The sequence below is a fragment of the Etheostoma cragini genome, chromosome 2 (genome assembly GCF_013103735.1).
Source record: "Etheostoma cragini isolate CJK2018 chromosome 2, CSU_Ecrag_1.0, whole genome shotgun sequence".
Classification (NCBI taxonomy): domain Eukaryota; kingdom Metazoa; phylum Chordata; class Actinopteri; order Perciformes; family Percidae; genus Etheostoma; species Etheostoma cragini.
In genome coordinates, this window is record NC_048408.1 from 16,791,231 (window position 1) to 16,802,655 (window position 11,425).

The 11,425-nt window shown below is 40.5% G+C and overlaps 1 long non-coding RNA gene across 1 annotated transcript; it reads right to left on the bottom strand.

The window, feature by feature from the left end:
* On the bottom strand, window positions 1–6,172 carry LOC117959907. The gene is made up of 3 exons (XR_004660028.1): window positions 6,079–6,172; window positions 3,612–3,614; window positions 1–12 (listed from the first exon to the last, which is right to left on the bottom strand). It is a non-coding gene; the product is annotated as an uncharacterized LOC117959907 (long non-coding RNA).
* Between the last annotated feature and the right edge of the window lie 5,253 nt (window positions 6,173–11,425).

Here is an 11,425-nt window from a genome sequence, read left to right on the forward strand (position 1 = left end):
GCCATGCAGTTGCTGAATCTATCTTTATTTCTGATCAACAAATGTCAGTTTAAAGGATTTATATCAGATTTTGAGAGACTCTATTCACGCTCATCCCGCTTGTCATTTCTGGGTCAGCACTCCACCAATGAGATCGGTCATTTGAGTCCGACCGAGCATGTCAGGTCAGCCAAAATGAAGGCCGCCAGACCCTCTGACGGATAACGGCACGGAACAAACCAAACAGATTTGAGTCACCGACCTCGCCAGACTGTGTAACGGCCGAACATCGGGTTGTTGTGTCAGGGCATAAAAATGTACCAAAGCGGGACCCCAAAGCTCCAGTATCAGAACGTGAATTTTGTGTAGTATTCACATTAGATAGATAGATAGATAGAGGAAAATTACATCAATGTTGAAAGGTTCTAATGTGACAGATGGGATGAGTGGGTGTTAATATCTCAGCAAGTGCTGGTATCTTTATGTATGCATGTTCTGTAGGTGTTCAGACCTTCTTACCTGCATTCTCTCTCTCTGTCTCTCTCTCTCTCTCTGTCTCTCTCTCTTTCTCACTATGTAGTAAATGTGTTGTAGTACAGATAATAGGAGAGTGGTTCTACGTGGGTGTTTACAATATGATGGATGGATAGAAACAATGGACCATCAAAAAAGATGGAAGAGATAGATTGAAAAAAGAGAGGGCAGGAGGAATAGAGTAAAAGAGATATTATGTTGTCCTTGGGTCAAATTGACCCGTATTCATTTAATTGTCTGGGCCGTCGAAATAATGTAAACATTACAAATATCAAAAACCTTTGGGGGGAAAAAACCACCCAAAAATAGCACCCATAACATTGGAAAAGTGACAAATTTTGGAAAAAGCAATAACAATGTTGAAAAAACAGTGACCATGGTTTATGGGAAGACCACACAAGGGTTAAATTAAGATATTAACAGAGTATGAAAATCCACTTAAATACAATCACCATTAATTCTAGGGAACTTTTAGTGCACCATTTCTCTATTTTTTGAAATGCATACTGTAGGTCACAGAATTTCCACGTCCCCAAATTGGTTTTCACATAATTGTTTACATTTGAGTAATGCATTTTTGTATTTCATGTAAGGTATTCTGTACTTCCATACTTACCTATACTACTAAGCTTCAGTAACATCCCAAAATGACCCTTTGCATTTTCAGAATTTCATCTTGTTCGGTATGAATTAAAGAGTCTGGAAGAGCAGTAGGGGAGAGCTACTAGCTCGGCTGGAGAAGTACTCCGGTGTGCATGCTCTATTTGCCCAAAAAGAAGCCTGAAATTTGGTATGTGATTCGACAAATAATTTGGAGGACGTGTTGATATGTTTTTTGGTGCCAGTCAATCAGAATTTCATCAATTTGTTAAAATTAAACAAAATAAATGAACCCATATGGGGTGTTTCTGCTAAGAACAGCAGGTTGGCAGTATTTCAGTTCATGTTAAGCTTGCAGTTTGAAACAAAACTGGACCCACAAGGCAGACAAGTCTGGTTAAAAGGGTTTATTTCAAAAAATGAGAGAACACAAGGGAAGATGGGAGTTGAGACAGACGGCCAGGAGTAGAATGGCAATCAGTGCTGAGGGTTTTCAGGTGGTTGAATGAAGAGGCAGGTGAATGGAATCACAGTGTCCATGCCCAGCCTCACACAGGAACACGGACTAACAAATCCTAACAGTTGATCCTTTTTCTATGTATAGAAGTTAACTCTTAGTTTTTATTTAAGTGCACATGTGCCTGCTGGGATCCATGATGTCTGTAGGCATGACTCCTTCAGGCCGGAGGTGTTGTTTTGTGTGTATTGGTGGACTCTACCAACTTGAAGTGTGATATAAAATGAATATGTGGGCAGACAAAAGTGTCTGGTGTTGGCAGAAGTTTGAATTCAAATGCCTTTTGCGTTGTGCTGGCCACCTGTACTGTGTGCCTACTCATGTTATGTGTGGCAAAAACTTCCAATGGGCTATAAGCTCTCTTTGATTGGGGGGGCTGCATTCAAGCTGCTTGGGTTCACAATGTAAACAGGTACTGTATGTCAGATTAAGATTCATAAGTAGTAAATAATCAATATCTTAGAGCCAATTAAGGTATTTGAAATTAAATTTCAAACAATCTTTAAGCAGGATACGTCGATCATAAAGTAGTCTACACTGTCCAAAACATATAACTCTTACATGGAGCCATCATGAATGTTACCGACAGAGACTGCATAGGACCAGACCAGTTAGTTTAGAAAAAAATCACTTCCTGCATGTGGCACCAGAAACATGTCACGCCTGCCCATTTTAGCTTGACATGTCTTAGATAGGAGGCTTTGCCATCCAAGATTAGACCACTTAAGTGTAAATAATGACAATACGAACATTTCAACATAGTGGGTTGAGGTCCGTGGAAGCAAATATGTGCAAGATTTGTGGTTGCTTTTTAAAACAATCGTTTTTGCTCACATAATTTGCATATTTACCTTCCATATTTACAATCTAAAGAGTTGTGCTATTTATTTTCAGTCTCACTGAATAGCCACATCTGGGTCTACCTTACACCTTTGCTAGTGATATTTACTGATTCAAGCAACATTTTTTATTAGTGATGCTAAAGTGTAGATACTTCATATACCTTATCATATTGTAAGAAAATATAACAAGTTTCATGCATGCCATTTCTACAGAATCCTTGCATTTCCCAATACACAGTAATATTACTGGAGTGTCTATTTCTTGAAAATACAGACTAGTGTTGAAAACTACTTTGGCAGCATTTACAATGAAATAGCTCTTTGAGTGTACACTCAAAGGAACCTTTCAATATTTTTTATAGAGAATTTAGAGCCATTAAAGCCAATCCACAGCTTCTTATGATGTCAATATGTTAGTTCACCTGCTCTCTGTAATTTGTAAAGCAGTTTGGATTTTTAATTCTGCGTTCCAATCTCTTTTTTTTCTCTGTGGATTCATTAGAAATAAGATGGGCAGTTTGGGAGCTAATGGGCAAAGACAGGATAAAGAAGAGGATAGAGAACATGAGGGACAGAGTTTGATCAAGCAAAGAGGAGGATATCTGGGCTTATAAGAAGAGATGGGATTAAAAAGGAGAAGATGCTGTGTTGTGAGTGGATGGAAGATGAGAGAAGTGGGCTCAATGCAAAGGTTTTTTCTCCCTGTCTCCCACCAGCGGTGAGCAGATGTTGGACCCACAGGCCTCCACCAGCATGGAGCCCCTAAAGCTGGCACTGTAGCTAACACACCGAAAACACACTTTCTCATACACATGCATGCTTGGATATACACACACCAGAGCAGTGAACCATTTCTATCCCACTCTATTGTATAACGAGGTCAAAGAGTTGGGTGGATGTGCAGAGAGATAAGATGAAGACTATTTAAAATACATTGAACATCTTAATTCATACACAGTTGGCTGTAGGTTAAAGATGCAAAGGTTATTATCTTGTCTTTTTTAAGTTTGTTTCTTGTCCCCTGGCCTTCATAGGCATGTATGTGAATTTGAATTATGATTAAACTACAAGGCTCAAATAACATTCTGCATCAGTTACCAAGCAAAATTAGTTCATGTTTTCATAATGTAATCCATGACATTCTGTAAAACAATCTGTATCCTATAAAATCGAAACCTAGGGAACACAATGAGGATATCATCCCTCTTGTTGATGATCAAATTGGTTTATGTCATGTCACAGAATCAATAATTTATTGATAATAAAATGCATCACGAAGCTTGAATACAAAACATTTTACACAGCTTACATAGCAGCAACTTTGGCCTCTAATTTATGCAATTTCCATAAGAACATGAAGATAAAACACACACAAATACATACACACACACACATACACACATACACACATACACACACACACACACACACACACAGGAATGCCTGGGTCGATTAACATGTGGCAGGAGATGATAGACCACCAAGAGTGTATGATAAATATTTGAAGCTTAGTGCAGCAGATCTGTAAGCCATCAATCAATCTGTAGATTCCATGGTGATACTGTGTTTGTGAGGCTATTTGTGTGTGTGTGTGTGTGTGTGTGTGTGTGTGTGTGTGTGTGTGTGTGTGTGTGTGTGTGTGCGTGTTGGTGTCGTGGGGGCATGTCAATGTTTGTGTGATGAAATGTGAGGATAGTGTCTCAATGTCTTTGTGCAGTATACCACTGTATGTGTGAGATAGTGTGCCAGTCACTGATGGCAAATGTAGCCTGAAGTTTCAATGTATTTAAGAGGCTTGTGACACATATGTCTGCACGGTCTTACAGTCTTTGTGTCCCTAGACCAGCCAAGTGATCCTCATTTGAAAAAAGGCCACTTGGTAGAATTTTAATTGGGGTCCGGCTGGCCGGGAGTTTTGGTTTTCAGAATCAGCTTCATTTGCCAGGTATAAGGACACATAGGAGGAATTTTACTTTGGAACATTGTTGCTCACAATGTAATTACACATACAGAACAACCAAACAATATAAACACTCTAATATATGCACACTAATACTGTGTATAGATACTCTAAACAGAAACAATATAGAGGCATGACTGCAATGAAGAGAGCAATACAAATTATTTAAATGTTGAGCATAGTGCAAAGGATACTGGGATAAATGGTATTCTTTTGTTATATTACAATATGAACAGTATGAGCATTATGAACAGTTCTGGATAAGGGAATGAGAATGATGAATAAATAACAAGTGAGATATGAGAATGGGAATGATGAGTAAGTAAATAATTAATAATAAGTGAGGTATGAGAATGAGAATGATGAATAAATACTAAAAAAGTGGAATAATGAGTGGAACCAGAAAACAGGGTAAGAAGTCAGCTGTTCATCAGAGTGATGGCTTGTGGGTAAAAACAGTTTCTGAGTCTGTTGGTTTTGGCGTACAGTGCTCCATAGCGCCCACCAGAGGGGAGAACAGGTTGTGTCCGGGGTGAGATGGGTCTCCAGTGATGTTTTCTGCCTGTTTCCTGACTCTGGAAGAGTATAAGTCATGAAGGGAGGGCAGGTTGGCACCAATGATCTTTTCTGCAGTCCTAACTGTCCGCTGTCCGTTGTCCGTTTGTTTACTATTTTCTGAGATTTCTGTTGGCCTGCCCTGTTTGTCCCTGCTGTTTTCTTTTTTACTCTCCTTCCTGCTGATGCCAGCTGACGGCACACACCTGAGTCTCATCCCACAATCACTTGCTCCCACCGCTCACACCTGCTTTACAACTTCAATCAAGAACAGTGTTTCAACCCCGGCTCTTCAAACCATCTTTGCTTGATCGTTGCTCCAATCACACTGGTGAAACTCTTGAGTGTTTAATGGTTAATGTTGATGTAAATCTTTGTTTCTCCCCCGCAGTTATCACCTCCACTCCTATTTTCAGTCCCCGGTCAGCTGGCTTCTCCTCTCGGTCCCACTCCCACGGCACCCTGCTTGAGCATGTCTCCGCTCCCAGCTTCAGTGTCTTCCTCTCGGCTCCACGCTCCTGGCTCTCCCACGCTTTCCCCGAGTATCCGTTCCCTCGAGAATCCCCAAGCTACCCGTCTCTGTCCCTGGCGTCTGCCTCTCCACTTCCCCTCACCTTTCAGTCAATACATTTCAATAAAGTTTGCATTCCTTGGAGTCTTGCATTTGAGTCTTTATCTGTTCTTAGCGTTACATATTTTCTACTCATATGACCCCTCCACAGAGTTTAGTTTATTGTCCATTCATTATTTTTGTACTTTTTTACATTATTGTTGTTTTTACAGCTAAGAAAAACAATCTTTAGGGGCGGGTAAATGGCAGAGAGACCCTAACCTCAAAATACCACCATGCAAGGAAGTGACGCGTTCCGGCTGTGCCGATGTTTAGTTCTGTTCATGCAAGCCCCCAATTACAGCACTCAGCCACTCTGTTGATTTTTTTTATCCAGTGGTCACTGTAATGGAGAAAACCCCCTAAACTCAGAAAGGGTTTTAACCATTGACCACTATTGCAAAAAATACATTTTTAAACTGCTGCTAGGACACCTCCACCTGCAAACAAAGTTAGGACTCAGAATTTTTAATCTGTGGACTTTTTATACAAAAAAAACTTCCCTCCAGCCGAGAAAAGCGATTTAAAGACCTGTGATGTCACCACAACGTAAAGTCTAGGGGTCGAGCAGGGCAGACACTCAGCGTTCACATGTCACAGAAGTAAATCCGGAAGCTAAGAAACCTTTTGGGTGGATGTGCCTCTGAATTCCCTTCTCGTTTTCTGTCAATTCCTCCACCCATGTAGCTGTGTTTACTTGCCACCAACACAGCATTTTGAGCCAAAGTCCTGAACATTTTCATGTAAAACTTAAGCACTGCAATTCATTTGATTTACACTGTTTTTTTGCTATGCAAGAACATGGCTGGAGGTGGTCGGGGAGGATGAGTGGGCGCTAACATACAGGACTTTAAAGCTGACACTCAGCGTTCACATGTCACAGAAGTAAATCCGGAAGCTAAGAAACCTTTTGGGTGGATGTGCCTCTGAGCAATTCTCATAGGAATGAACGGGGCTCCACCATTATTGTTGCATCCGGGTCTTATAATACAGCCATGGTCTGGCACCATGCACCATACCACACCACGTCATGGCTGGTGGAAAAACAAGCTTTGTCTTGAATGGTTGTGATTGCTGGTGGTGTCCAGCAGGAACAGACTGGGCACCATAGATACTGTGGTCTCGCTTTGACCTTACTCCACCCCCGCGCTGCGGAGGAGTGTCTGGCTAGTGCACACAGCCTTCCGGGATGGGGAAAAAACGTGCTCTGATTTATTGGCATTTATTTGAACCAATCCCAATTGTCTTGGGTGGTGGTAGGCACCGGGAAAAACCGCAGTGCAGCTGCAAAATATTTAAAAGATGTTTTAACAGAAAATTGAGATTGGACATATTGTCTAGCTAGCTGTCTGGATTCACCTTGCAGAGATCTAAAAAAAGGTTAACCATAGTCCTCACAAATCAACCAGAGTTTAAAATAAATCAAAATAAAATATTAAAATAAAAATCACCAAACGGTGGAAAAATCCGGAGATCACCAAAGTCAGTGGGCTCATCCTCAGGGGGCCATGAATGTCCTCACAACATTTTATGGCAATCAATCCTATAGATGTGAGACAGATTGACAGGATGCCATGTCCCTCCCTTGAGCCACGCCTCTAGTGTGGCACAAAAGGGAATAACCCTCAGGGGAGACCATTAAAAGAGACACCCACTGTCAGGCAGCAATTTGAACCATAGATAGTTAAAAGACCATTTACAAAAAATAATTTACATAATGTTGTGGCAGTACAAATAGGACAAGGCAACATCACAGAAGCAACACTTATGTTCATCTACCCACATTACACAGATATGTCAATGAAGATATTAATAATAGAAGAACCCAAACATGTTGCATGTGAAGTGGCTTTGTAGGTAGATTGACTTCTTATTTCAACCTTGTACCTGTTTCTTGTTGTTATTCAGCCCAATCTACTCAGATGGACACAACAGGATGATTGGTATTCAGACCAGCAGTCTGAATTCAGAGTATTGGCACTCAGCCCAGCAGTCTGCTGCCCCTGACCTGATGAGCTGAGACGGCTGTCTGTCCAGATGAAAGCTGGAATCCTTGGTTGGATTTGTTCTGATGACGGTGCAATCCCCAGATTGTCATCCTGTGCCAGGCGCTATGATTGGGGCATGGCTGAGGGACTGTGTGTGTGTGTGTGTGTGTGCGTGGGCATTTGCATTTGTGTAGGTGTATGTGTGTGTCTCCTCTGGTGTGACTGTGAGTTTGTTTGACCTGAAAGTAGAAACTTTGACCCTCGTATTTCCCCTGAGGATTCCTCTGGTTTCTTCTTCCTTCTTGATGTTTCACTTCTTTTTCATTCTTGTATTTTCCCAAAGAAAGGCTTGACTTGTGGTAGCAGTAGACTAGAAAACAAGAGACTGACTTGGAATTACATTCAAAACTGATTTCTGAGCTAAAATATATATGATGTATTTTAATTTTATGAATTGAAGTTCACAAATGAACACATTAAGAAACTAAAGAAAGGTTCAAACTAAAAGTGGAGAAAGTAATTGGTAAATAACAGATAATCATCTATTGATACAAAATCCAAAAATACAAACATTGTATGCATCACACAGAGGGATCAGGTTACATTAATTAAAAGTCGATCATTTCATTCGGCATATTTTTAGTGCCTTAGCTCATGCTATATAAACAGATGCACTTTATTAACCGGATAACAATCCAGTTAATAAAGTGCATCTTTAAGTTTTTGTGTACTTCCTGACTGTCTGCTTCTATAAGCCTTAAATGATAAAGATAACTTCTTTGGAAGGGCATAGGCTCAGCAGTAAGCTGACAATTTGCATACCTTGAAGCCTGTTGCCAGAACTTTTAATTTAATCTTTTTCCAATGACATTCTTCTTGACCCTTGTGTTGTCTTCCCATCAAAATTGAAAATCAAATCAAATTTTTAACTTTTTCTTACGTTTTTGTCCCATTTTTCAACACTTTTTACAATGTTTGTCACTTTTCTTGACATTTAACACTACGTAACGCTAACTTGTTAACTTTAGCTTTACAGTTATTTGGGGAATTTATGGTCAATAAACCTAATTTTGAGGAAAGTATACCTAATGTTTGAGTTAGAAAAGCAGAACTTAGGAATTATTTAGACTAAAATTAAAGGAATGTATGTTGATGGATAATCACAGACTGGAATATGTCAACTTTTACTTAATGCTATTTGGAAAGCACTTCAGCTTCAGCTTTTTTCTCCAAATACTATGAAATTGAATAAGACCCCCCAAAATTAATGAAAGTCGAGATTTGTACTTGCCAAAAGAGCGTTGTGTGGAATTAATCATGTTATTCTGGGTAGTTAAAAAAAATGGAAGAATTTGACCCGAGGACAACACAAGGGTTAAACTGAATTCCCTTCTCGTTTTCTGTCAATTCTTCCACCCATGTAGCTGTGTTTACTTGTCACCAACACAGCATTTTGAGCCAAAGTCCTGAACATTTTCATGTAAAACTTAAGCACTGCAATTCATTTGATTTACACAGTTTTTTTGCTATGCAAGAACATGGCTGGAGGTGGTCGGGGAGGATGAGTGGGCGCTAACATACAGGACTTTAAAGCTAGGGAGCGGACTTTGTTTCCCAGGGGAAACTAAAGACTTTCACCCAGGAAATGCGTGTAACCATAATCTCTGCCAAAACGACCAGCAGCTCACTGTGCTCTGTGTACAGCACACCTTCACCCATTGTGGGTTAACTGAACCACCAACTGACACAGACCTGATGGAGCAGCAGGTCGCGGTGCTGTGTACCCGGCTCACAGTCACTTGTTCTGGGGTAACTAGACCATCCACTGGGAATCTACTACTGCTGACCTGATGGAGCACCAGGCAGAGCACCATGCGGCCATAGTCGGTGGCACAAAGTTCTGTGACGGAACTGCTGCTCTGTAGCCGATGTCACAAGACCAGGGTTACCACCCGTTCCTTGAAATACAGAATTGTCCCATGTTTCAAAAGAAATGAGTGTGTCTCGTTTTTCTTTTTTTTGTTCCTGTAGAAGCCACAAGTCCATGTGAAATCAACATTGTTTTAAGAAAATATCTTTGGAGTCCCTTATTTTTCTGCATGAAAGGTGGCAGCACTACATCTGACCACTCAAAGGTCTCATAGTTTTCGTATAGTATAAGACGTTTTTGTGTGAATACATTTTCCTACGATATCACACGAACCAGTTCATGAGAATGCGTTGAAAATTGTTATCCAATAAATCAATCGTCACCTGTCCTTGAGAATCTCAGTCAAGAGATCAAAACCCCCTCATATTGTCCCTCGACATACAGCAGTAGCCTACCATTTGTACAAAGTTATCCTCAATCAAAGGTTGAGATACCTTTGTAGATCTGAGGGTTAACAGTGCACGTGTGCGTGCATCAGAACGAGGGGTAATTGAGGCGGTTTCATCTCTGATTTTTGATAAGGGGACTAATTGTGCATGTGGTTGCTGTGCAAACCGTTGTTTGAACATAATAGTACAAGGATCTTCATTCCTCCACACAACACACATATCTCTCTCTCTGTCTATCTGTCATATGAGAGCACTTCTTGCATCAGTGATTTGAAAAGACGCAGGAGATACATAATGAAGAGTCCTTGGCTGCTACAACAGAAAGCCATCTCTTTAATCCTTTTCCTTCCTGCAAGGCTGGCATATCTACCAACGCATAGTGTCAAGGTTTGAGTTGGGCCAGATTTCAGGAGGATATTGAACAAGTGCAAAAAAGGCAGTAGTTCATCAGACACACACAAATATGGATGTAGGGACATACACAATACAAGCCACATGCACCCTCTCATCTTCCTAGGTGACCAACATTCATGCTGAGAGCGTGTTGGTAAATTGTTAATATTGTGAGGTGCATTGCATCTTATACATTTAAATGGTTCTTAAATTACATTTTAAATTTAGATGAGCTTTTTCAGGTAGCTGACAAATGTGTTGTTCTGTTCACTGAGGGAGGGCTTGGGGCATCTAGTTCCTACAGAGGCAGTTTAGTAAGGACCAAGCACCAAGTGTGTGTGTGTGTGTGTGCGTGTGTGTGTGCGCGCATGTGTAATGTTAAGTTCCTGGGCTGTGGAAATTAATTAACGGGGCTTCAATCAGGCACATCCATTATAGCAGGTAATCATGCTAGCTGAAATATAATCAAATTGAATGTTTGATGATGCTTCTGCAATTTCTTTTGTAAACTCCAACATTTGCACAGCGCCTTCTCACACAAAATACCTATTGGTTATTGTCAATAGTCTACTGTACCAACCCGGCTCACCCACTGACTATGCAAATATCTATGATCTATGCAAATAATGCAGGTATATGTGGAATGGCGATGTGAGCTTGTAAATATTTGCACCCAAATTCAACCCACATACTTCACCAGCAGTGCTCCCGAAGCCGAATACTCAGGATTTTTGTGTAGGTGCTCAGTATTCTTGCATTCACTTTAGAGATTTATGTGAGCTAACTATAGCCCACATAAATCTCCTGAAACCTGACTGGAGTTTGAGATTCAGAGCCGTGGTGCGGCATATAGAGCTCTCTCCTCACTTTGAATGTGAAACAAAAATTCATACTATCATGCTCCGTCTTTACAGACTTTTCTAATACTATCTGGGATGTGTTCAATATAACTTCAAGTGGACATATTCTTAGGACCTGCAACAGAAAAATAAAAAAGGAAAACCTTGAAAATGTGACCTACACTCACCCGTGCACTTGAACCTTCTATCACTACAATACATCCTCAATGTAATACAAGGAGTATTCATGTGGTGCTGAAGAGTGTACAAGGTTACGGGCCAACTGGCA